Source organism: Moschus berezovskii, chromosome 11 (genome assembly GCF_049115385.1).
Source record: "Moschus berezovskii isolate FMDL1 chromosome 11, NW_MosBer_1.0, whole genome shotgun sequence".
Lineage (NCBI taxonomy): Eukaryota > Metazoa > Chordata > Mammalia > Artiodactyla > Moschidae > Moschus > Moschus berezovskii.
The window spans coordinates 28159277-28169804 of NC_142470.1; the positions used below are offsets into that span (position 1 = coordinate 28159277).

At 52.6% G+C, this 10528-nt stretch overlaps 1 pseudogene; it reads right to left on the minus strand.

Moving 5' to 3' along the window:
• Positions 1 to 2352: 2352 nt before the first annotated feature.
• LOC129539783 (cytochrome c oxidase subunit 6B1 pseudogene) lies at positions 2353 to 2714 on the minus strand (annotated as a pseudogene).
• Positions 2715 to 10528: the final 7814 nt, after the last annotated feature.

The following is a 10528-nucleotide window of genomic DNA, read 5'->3' on the forward strand; positions in this document are numbered from 1 at the left end:
AGAGATTGGCTGGTATTCCTGTCTCATGCTGCCTTCCTCCCAGTCCCCGAGACCTAACATGGTTAAGTCAGGACCACGTGAATCATCACGTTACTGACCATTCTGAGCAGGCTGGCTAGTTTTTGGAACAAGCACAGGAAGGAGTTGCACATGCTGTCAGATTCCAGCACCGAGCTTCCAAACGACTCACAAAACCCAGTTCCCACAGGGTTGGAGACGAAAGCAGGGGGCCTGGCTGGCTCCTCAGCTCTACCTCCATGTGCTGGCCCAGAGAAGCAGATGGCAAGTTCAGGTGCTGTTCAGATGCCTTTGCACAGCTCTGAGATTGAAGGCTGCGGTGGAATGGGATAGGACGGGGGAGCCACTTCCCACCCTGGCTCACAGGGAAGCAGGCCATCTGATCGTAGCTCCGCCATCTTGGTCCCGCCTGGATCCACACTATATTCCCCACCACACCAGACCTGGTTCCTCTGCTGCAACCTCCGTGCTTCGTCCTGGACTGTCTCCTTCCTGACCCCCATCTTTTACAGGCCTGAACATCATCCTGCAACTGTAAGCACTTCTTAACTCTGAGGAATCTTTCATTCTCTTTCCCCCAGATCTCCAGGATCGTGGATGGGGTCATTGTCATAAGCAGCCTGTATTCACTGACATGTGTCATGTGTGACTCATGCCCCACTATCAGAGCATGAGCTTCTGTGATAGAAGCTTCTATGATAGAGAGCAGGGACTGTAGTTTCACTTTCCTTCTAATACGTTCATTAGTGAATTCATTCAATCATTCATTCACTCAGCAATCCACCATGTGCTAGAATCTCTGTTTGGTGCCAGGACATAAAGTGAAAATGTATTTTTCCCTGCCTTGGAGTCATATTTGGTACATTGTCCAGTTAGACAGTCAGATGTGGAAAGAGACAATTATTGCCACAATGTATATTATATAGAGAGGCTTCCCTAGTGGCTCAGATGGTAAAGAATCATGGACAGAGGAGCTGGCAGGCTGCAGTCCAGAGGATCACAAAGAGTCAGACACGATTGAGCAACTAACCTTTTTCATATCATATTAATACGATGATGGAATGGAGATGTGTACACAATGCAGCAGGAACACAGGCAAGTCCCCAAGGTAGCCTTGCAAGAGATGAATTCACCAGTGACTGTTGTATGCCAGGCTCTATTCTAAGCTCTTCATTTATTTTTGTTTCCTTTTTCATTATTTTGAAGTGCTTAAAAGTGTGAATTATTATTATTTTTGAATAGGTAAATATAGACAAATACAGAATTCAGAAGGTGTTAATGCCCCTTTGAGCCTTTCCAGAGAGCACACCTTTGTCCAGATTTTGTGCCTTCCAGATATACTACGTTTTACACGTAAGTCTGTGTGCATACCCCCACGAGCACACACACAGTTTTTACATAAATGATCACACAATATTCTGCATCTCTGTTTTTTTTCCAAGTGAAAATCTTGAAACTCATTTCATATCACTGTAGATACACCTCATTCTTGGCTAATAACTGCACAGTGTCAGTATTCCATTATCTGAAGATCTATAATTTCAGGTCAGTTCATTCGTTCTGTCATGTCCATCTCTTTGCATCCCCACGGACTGCAACATGCCAGGCTTCCCTGTCCATCACCAACTCCCGGACTTTACTCAAACTCACGTCCATCGAGTCGTTGATGCCATCCAACCATCTCATCCTTTGTCGTCCCCTTCTCCTCCCACCTTCAATCTTTCCCAGCATCAGGGTCTTTTCAAATGAGTCAGTCCTTTGCATCAGGTGGCCAAAGTATTGGAGTTTCAGCTTTACTGTAATTTAACCAATACCTATTAATGGTTATTCATGCTTATTCTAATTGTTCACAATTACAAATAATGCTACAATGAATAAACTTGTGCACATATTATTTTGAATAAGTATCACATATTTATAGAATAAATTCATAGAAGTGCAACTGCTGGGACAAGGGTTCAGTTCAGTTCAGTTCAGTTCATTTCAGTCGCTCAGTCGTGTCCGACTCTCTGCGACCCCATGAATCACAAGGGTAGCTACATTTAAAATGTTAATGCCCTCCATCTAACATTTAGTCCTTAAAAACATGTCACTAAGCTCTATAAAGCTTTTCTTCTAATCTCCTGATAGAACTCCCTTCTGCCACAATCAAAAGAGCCAGGTGGGCAGAGGAGAGAAGTAAAAAGACAGCCCTTCTTTTTATTTATTTTTTTTCATGTTTCCAACGAGCATTTATTATTAGTTAAACCATGATTCAGGATCCCAGGGTGGGGATCACCATGTACCCAGGTCCCCCTTCACCACCTTGGGGAGAAGGACGGAGGGCAGAGGAGGTGGGATGGAGCCAGTTCAGATCTTCCCAGGAAACGTGCCTTCGGCCCAGTGATTATCCCAAGTTGACACCCTGGATATGGGGCAGAGGGACTTGTACACACGCTGGTACCATTCGCACACGGAGACGTCGCCCCTTTAGCGGTCATTGCCTTCTCCCAGCGGTGGAAGTCCAGGTGGTTCTGCCGGCAGTTCCTGGTCTGGTTCCGGCTGGGGAAGCGGCTGTCAAAAGGAGCAGTCTGGTAGCTCTTGATTTTGGTCTTGATGTCTTCTGCCATAGTGCTGACTCCTAAAGATGCCCCTGAAGTCGCTGGAAGCTCAATGTGACCCTCAGCAAAGACGCCAGTACCAGACCAGAAGCGGAAAAAAAGCCCTTCTTTTTAAAATGCTCCTCTTTTTCCTTTATCTTTTAAATATAAATTTCATGCAAATATATACTATACATAAAGTATAAGGAAAACAATAATACAATAGCATTTAGTAATACAAATAGGAAATTTACAGATATAAATATATAACAAATTTAAATATAAAATTCAACAGGAGAACACATGGTCCAAGAACCACATGCAGCCGCCTTGGGACAGCAGCTCAGAGTCTGCCCCAGAAGGGAGAGCAGAAAACCTGGCCAGGTTCCCCAGTCAGAAACCTGGGTGGCACCTCACCTGCTGCAAGTTCAGCTTCATAAGCCAATCGGTGGCATTTTTGTCACTGCCTCCAGAAGGGCCTGATGGATGGGAGACCGGATTCAGCCCTTGGCGGAGGGGCTTCCCAGGGGACTGTGACACCCGGAGGATTAGGAGGGGCTAACCAGGCAGACCAGGAGTGAGGAGGTGCCCAGACAGAGGAAGGTCAGGCAGAGGTGGGAATCGGGAGGCATTCTGAGAACTGGTATGGTTCAGAGCAGCTGCAGCTTGTGAGGCTGGGTGGTTGGGGGCGAATGGAGGGCACACCCGAGGCGCGGCCCTTTCTGATACATTTCATTCATCTTTCGCACGAAGTGACCAGAGTTTCACCTGTGACCAGGCAATCGCAGGTGAGACTGAAAAATCGGTTTCCTGCACTCTCCTTGCAGCCCCACCCAGGGTTCAGATATCTGAGACCCAGCCCCTTGCTCCTCAGCCTGGTGACCCCAAAGGGCAGTCACCCTTGGAGACCTGGCACCAGACAGTCCCCACGGGGCCTCGCTGGAGCATCCGTGCTGAGCCCGTGAGGGAGAAGGCTGACCAGCAGAAAAGCTCTGGGCGTGCCAGACCCCGCCCCACCGTGTGTGGGTGTGAATTACCCTTTCTCCGCCGAGCCCTCAGAAGCTTTCTCCAGGATTTACCATTCTTCCTTATCTCAGGTGGCCTTTCGGTGCCTTTGACCCTCTAGCTGGGTGAGGCAGAACAGAAAAAACGGGGCTGGGGAAGAGGAATTTGCCCTCCACTGTGTCTTGAGCCTCCAGGCTTCCAGGGGAGAGGCTCTGCCCCCCTGAATTGCCACCAGCTGGGCCCAGACCCCGTCATCGTCCGGGCACCCACAGCTGGCCTCCTGGTCACTGCCTCCGATCACATCCACAACTGAAATGTGGCTCCCTTCTGTGTCGCTCTGCTGGGCCGCTTTCACACAAAGGCACGTTCTTTTCAATGACTGGAAAGGCCCTTCATCATCACAGCCTACCTGTCTGCCCTCATCTATCCCTCTTCCTACCACCCTCTGGATTCCAGGCACCGTGTCCCACAACAGTTCCCTGAAAGCACAGAGGCTTGTGCCTTAGTCCCTATGGCTGCTGTAACCAATGACCACAGACTAGTGGCTCCATACGACTCAGGTTGATCGTCTTCCAGCTCTGGAAGTCCGAAGTCCAAAGATGGATCTTAAGGGGCTGAAATCAAGGTGCCACCAGACCAATGTCCCTCCAGAGGCTCTAGGAAGGAACCCATTTCCTTACCTTTTCCAGCTTCAAAATGCCACCTGATTCGTGGCTCCTTCCTCCATCTTCAACACCAGCAGGGTAGCAGCTTCAACTCTGGTCTATTTCTGCATTGTACCTCTGCGACACTCCTGCCTCTGTCTTATAAAAGCCCTGACGATTGCACTTAGGGCCAACCCAGATAATCCAGGATAATCTCCCATCTCAAGAGTCTTAATTTAATTACATCTGCAAAGTCTCTTTTATTTACCATGTCAAGTAGCTCATTCACACATTCGGGGAATTAGAACATGGACATCTTAGGAAACCATGATTCTGAGCTTAGGCATGTGCAGGCCCCTCTGCACTGGGATAGGCAGGATATTGGCTAATGGAGAGGCCAGGCTAGGGCTCTGATCCAGGCCAGGCTCTGCTCATCAAGCTGTGTGCATGGGGTAGGGGTTGCATATTCCTAGAGGAGGACCCTGGTTTAATTCTCACAAAGGTACCATGTGGGCCAGCAAACACCCTGCCTGCAACACCTTCCCCTGCCACCCATCCCTCCATGTGGCCACGAGCTACTCGGGCCACGAGCTACTCAGGACTCAGCTCAGTTGGGATATTTCCCTGACTCTCCCCTGTTCTCTACCGACACTCCCAGCTACATTAGCCACACCCTCTCTGGGTTCCCAATTCGTCCTGTGCTTTCCACCTCCCAGCACCAACCTCAGGACACTGGGAGTGTCTGTCTGTCTGTGAGTCTGCCTGCATGAGATCTGAGCAAGGGCCAGAGCCATCCTCCTCCCCAGGCCCAGCCATCTCTATTCCAGGGCAGAAGCCTCTCTGGGCTCTTCCAGATCCTTCTTTATTTGCCCCTCTCTGTGTGCAGCCTCAGGTAGGCCCCGTGAGGGAGGCAGGAAGGAAGCAAAGATGGTCCTCACCTGAGAAGGAATCCTGGCCCTGGGGAACCCCAGAGCAGACAGTAAGAAGGCTGAGGACCTGTGGCCAGAGGTTAGGAAAGCAGAAAGTGTTCAGAGAAGAAAGTCTTTTGCTTTATAAAAACCCAGGATTGTTTTCTACTGTCACAAACATCCTCAAGTCTGGAGAGCTTCACGCAGTCTCTTGATCCAACTGGGGGAGGGAAAAACTGCAGGGGACCGCCAGTCAGAGGCAGACCAGATAGGGGGCTGGAGCTGCCACTCACAAGAGAGACAAGGAGCCCCCAAACAAGGAGGTGAGGCTAACGGAAAGGGAATTGACAAAACTCGGGGATAGGAGGAATATGGGATGAATATGGGCTGAAGGTGAAGATGACACAGAGTGTCTGTGACCCCCGATATGGGTGCGGGAGGTAGGGAAAGGATCCTTGTGAGAACACTAACAGAAAAGGCTACCCACCACATCTAAGGGCCAGGTGTCTAGCTTGGGAAAACCCAAAGCCTAAGACAAGGACTTGGATTCACCTAGTTTATTTGGACCATCATTCAGGAAAGGACCAGTTACTGGCCTGGGGATCCACTAGGAAAAGTGTGGAGTGTGTCTTAGGATTATCCTACTGGAGGATGAGAGTCAGGCATCTCTCCATGAACATCCTGACCCCCAATGTTGACAGTAGTGCCTGAGACCATGAACCACCCTCCACTTCGGGGTGACACCAAGTTTTCTGTCGCTTCCGAGAAAACCTTGGAGCCAAAAAGCAGAGGCCAGCTGTGGCAGAATAGAAGGAACATGAGTAACATGCCTGGAAGTATGCAGCATCAGTTCAGTTGCTCAGTTGTGTCTGACTCTTTGCAACCCCATGGACTGCAGCAGGCCAGGCCTCCCTGTCCATCACCAACTCCCGGAGTTTACCCAGACTCATGTCCATTGAGTCAGTGATGCCATCCAACCATCTTATCCTCTGTCATCCCGTTCTCCTCCTGCCCTCAATTTTGCCCAGCATCAGGGTCTTTTCCAATGAGTCAGTTCTTTGCATCAGGTGTCCAAAGTATTGGAGTTTCAGCTTCAACATCAGTCCTTCCAGTGAACACCTAGGACTGATCTCCTTTAGGATGGACTGGTTGGATCTGCTTGCAGTCCAAAGGACTCTCAAGAGTCTTCTCAACACCACAGTTCAAAAGCATCAATTCTTCGGCGCTCAGCTTTCTTCACAGTCCAACTCTCACATCCATACGTGACTACTGGAAAAAGAGCATAGCTGTGGTGAAGCCAGGTGGGTGAGGTGGGCGGCCTGGCCCCACAGAGCATCTGCTCCATCCGCCCACCTCCATCCCACCCACCCCCCCCCTCACACTTGCTGCTCCTCTGAAGGGGCAGCATGGCCAGGGGCTCCCTGCCTCCTTACACTGCAGGCCCAGCTGCTGTCAGGGAGAAACCTGTCACCTGGTCTCTGGTCCAGCACCTTGACAGCCTCTTTGAGTAGGCAAGAGGGACCCAGGACACAGTGTGGATGGAGAGAGAGGAGAGTGGGAAGGCCGGATGGCTCAGACCAGGACCTAAGAAGACTCTGGGGTGTTGCCTGGACGCCATGGTGACCTGAAGGCTTGGAGAGGGGAGGGGGTGATGAAGCACCAAGCAGAAAGCACCCAGGCGGCAAGGTGGGAGGCTGGATGTGAGAAGAGAGGGCTGCCAAGAATTCCACCCCCAAGCAGACATGCCTGGGAGACGGGGGGCTTGAAGGAAAGAACAGCTAAGGGTTTCGGGTTAAATGACTGCTCACACACACACATCCAGTTTCACTTTCCCCCCCAGTCTTACTAAAATAACAGAGAGGAGGGTTGGCCTGGTGGCTCAGTGGTAAAGCATCCACCTGCCTATGCAGGAGACGTGAGTTTAGTCCCTGATCCAGAAAGATCCATACGCTGGGAAGCCTGTGGGTCACAACTACTGAGCCTGTGCTTGAGAGTCCAGGAGCTGCAACCTCTGAGTCCATGTGCCACAATTCCTGAAGCCCATACGCCCCAGCGTCCACACTCCACAAGAGCAGCCAAACTAGAGAAAAGCCTACATAGCAATGAAGACCCAGCACAGCCAAAGTTGCTCGCTAAGTCGCTTCAGTCACGTCTGACTCTCTGCGACGCTATGGACTGTAGCCCTCCAGGCTCCTCTGTTCACCAGATTCTCCAGGCGAGAATATTGGAGTGGATTACCATGCCCTCCTCCAGGGGATCTTCCTGACCCAGGGATAGAACCCATATCTCTTTATGTCTCCTACATTGGCAGGCAGGTTCTTTACCACTAGTGCCACCTGGGAAACCCAAATAAATACATAAAAATTATTAAGATAATATAGAGGAAGAATAAGGAAAACAGAAGAAGAGCTAACAGCAAATACAAGTTGGGAAGATCACATAGCTTCCAGAAGTGGAAGTAGGAGAGAAAAGATTTTAATTGTTAGAGCATTAGTCCAGGAGAGTCAATATTGACCTAACAGAAATGATGGCGAAAGGGCATCGCTGTGATGGGATGCCCACAGAGCTTCCAGGGAGGTGGGCCCTGCTCCCCTCACCTCCCCCAGGTCTATCTGTCCTGTGACATCACCATTCTCCTGGGATGGGGGCTTTGGTGCAACAATGTGAAGTCAGGGCCCAGAGAGAAAAGGGAGACTAGGTAGGGAGAGAAGAGGGGAAGGGAAGGTCGTCTTCTAGGATGCAGAAGTGTGGAAGGACTTCCAGGAACACCCAGGAAGCCAGGAGAGCTAGGAATCTTCTGTGACCAGTTTCCAGTTAAGGCCAGCCTGTGAAGGAGAGAGGCTTGCATGTCTCCAGCTCTGAGACAGTCTTGGGGAAATGGGAGGCCAGCCCTGCCCTCTGAGAGCCTCTGCCTCATCAGGCCTTCACAGCCCACCCCAGACAAGCTCAGGGTGCTGGCAGCTGCTCCCCTGTAACCGCACCCGAGGGGCTGAGGGGAGCGGGCTGGGGGTAGAGGAGGCACGTGCCTTCTGGGATGTGGTACCCAGGGCCAGCCTGGCAGGGGCCACGTGGAGGCCCAGAGGAGAGGCAGGAGCAGCGGGGATGAACTCATACTTTCCTGGGCTCAGGATCATAAACCTGAGACGCTGAGCAATGGCCCCAGGTGTGTGCTCTCCCAGTTTCGCTGGGATAATAGCCGGGAACAGCAGGAGGCTGACCTGGTTTCGATGGCACGGTGCGGCTCTGGTGCCTCCTCCCCTGCCTTCCTCACCCACTTTCTGGAGAAGCCAGGCCTGTACCAAGGCACCAGGGAGCCTGGGCCAGAGCGCAAAGGGGATGGGTGTCTCTGAGGGGGTAAAACCCCTTCCCTAGAGAGGCTCCATCAAGACAAGCCCAGGTGTCCAGAGTGGGGACAGCCCTCTGCACCCTTCTCGGGGGCCCTCCTGCTCTTGGCCCCTACGAGTCACTGTTCACAAAGATCTAGAACTGGCAGGGTCCTTAGGGTCCTCTGGTCTCCAAAACCTGTCCCTTCACAGATGGGGAAATAGACCCAGAACGGGGAAGAGAGAAGTCATGAAAGCAGGCGGTGGCAGGGCCGAGACTCTGCTCAAACTTCTGAGTTTCTAGCACATCCTTGTCCTTCTGCCTCAATGGAAGAGCAGGAAAAGGAACCATAGACCTGGCAGAGAACCTGGGAGACTCCCCCAGGAGATGCACCCAGGCTGCGGAAGTGAACAGAAGCAATTCTCCTGGGTGATGCTGAGGGTCTGGGACCCACCGGAAACCGCCTAGAACCCTAGACGTCAGGGGGCAGGGCATCCCATGGGAAAGGCAGCAACTTGGCCATGGAGTGCAAGGCCGTCAGAGGGCCAGCTCCTGTCTCCCCAGTCCTGGGACAACTGGGCTTCCCTCATCTGTTCCTCCAATTCAGAGCTCAACTCAGACACCTCAGGGCTGTTGGGAGAGCACCCCCTCACCCTGGGGAGACAGGAGAGACTCCCAGCCTGCTCCCACTCTCCTCTGCAGGTCCTGGAGGCAGACAGCCTTCCCAGCTCCCGGGTTACCACCCTCAACCCCACCCCCACCCCCACCCCTGAGTTTGCAAACAAAAGTCCCTTTGCACTACACTTGGTCCAGGTGAGGTGATACTAGAAGGGGAGGGGAGGGGTCAGGGTCAAGGTCAGGTGTGGGTCAAGGCTGGGGAGGGGCTGCAGGGAGGATGGTCCTTAGGAGCTATTAATTCTCGCCCTGGTCTCTGTGCCCGTGAGGCCCCAGAGCGGAAACAAACTCCCAACACCCTCTGTCCCCCTCCCAAGCCCCCTCCACACCCCCATCAGCACGTTTCATGGGCTGGGGGGCTGGGCACCCCCATCGGCATCTTTCATGGAGACCTGGTCAGCATCAGCCTGGCTGATGCCAATTAAGACCCAGGAATTCCCTGCCCCTGACGCTGGGCTCAGATCAAAAGACCCTGGCCCTGGGACGAGGGGCTCTAGACCGTAAATCAGAAGGGGCCGGGCTTCCGGCTAACAAGCTGCCCTGGCTCAGACCAGAGCAGGTCCGGATCCTGTTTCACTCCAGGGAGCAGCCGGCCCAGAGTGAGGGCCCAGGGAGGCCCTGGACTCCAGAGCGCCCGTGTCCCCACAGTACCCAGCTTTGCTCAAGTGAATCCTGATGTTGGTGTTGGTGGTCGGTTCGGGGGTAGGGGTTGGGGGGGCAGTTGGAATGCGAGGAGCCACATGGGCCCCGGCTGCTCCCACCCCTCGGGCTCCGAGAACTGCTCTCTGCTCTCTGTGCCCACCGTCTGGCCCCAGAAGAATGTTAACCGCTAACATCTGGGTTCAGGAGCCTCCGGAAGAGCAGACGTCTTCACCTCCTTTGATCCCCTTCACACAGCGGGGGCTTTTTACATTTTAATTTGAGGTGACCTCTGACCTGAGTTTCCATTCCCATAGATTCCAGATATTTCCTGTGCCCTCAGATAACCTCCCAAGCCAGCCCCTGCCTGACCAGAAGCCTCTGCGAAGGGGTCACTGGGTCTCCTAAATGTGGCCTGAGTGAGTTTGGGAGCCCCTCTGCACCCTCCTCCCCACTGGCCTCGGGTTCCTTCCCATTACCCCCGTCTCCTCTCTCAAAGGTCAAAGACGGCCTGCATGCTCCCTTCCCCCAACAGCTCCCCAGCACTCTGGGCCCAGCTCCCCCCTTCCCTTGCCCACCCCAGGAAGGCAGGGCTATAGGCACCCTTGGTCCCTGCTCTTGGGATCTCCAATAACAACAGCAAAGAGGCATTGGTGGAGCGCCTATCTGTGGCACAAGAATAACTGTTCCTAATTCTCCGATGAGGAGGCCAGCACTGGAGAAGAAACGGGACACC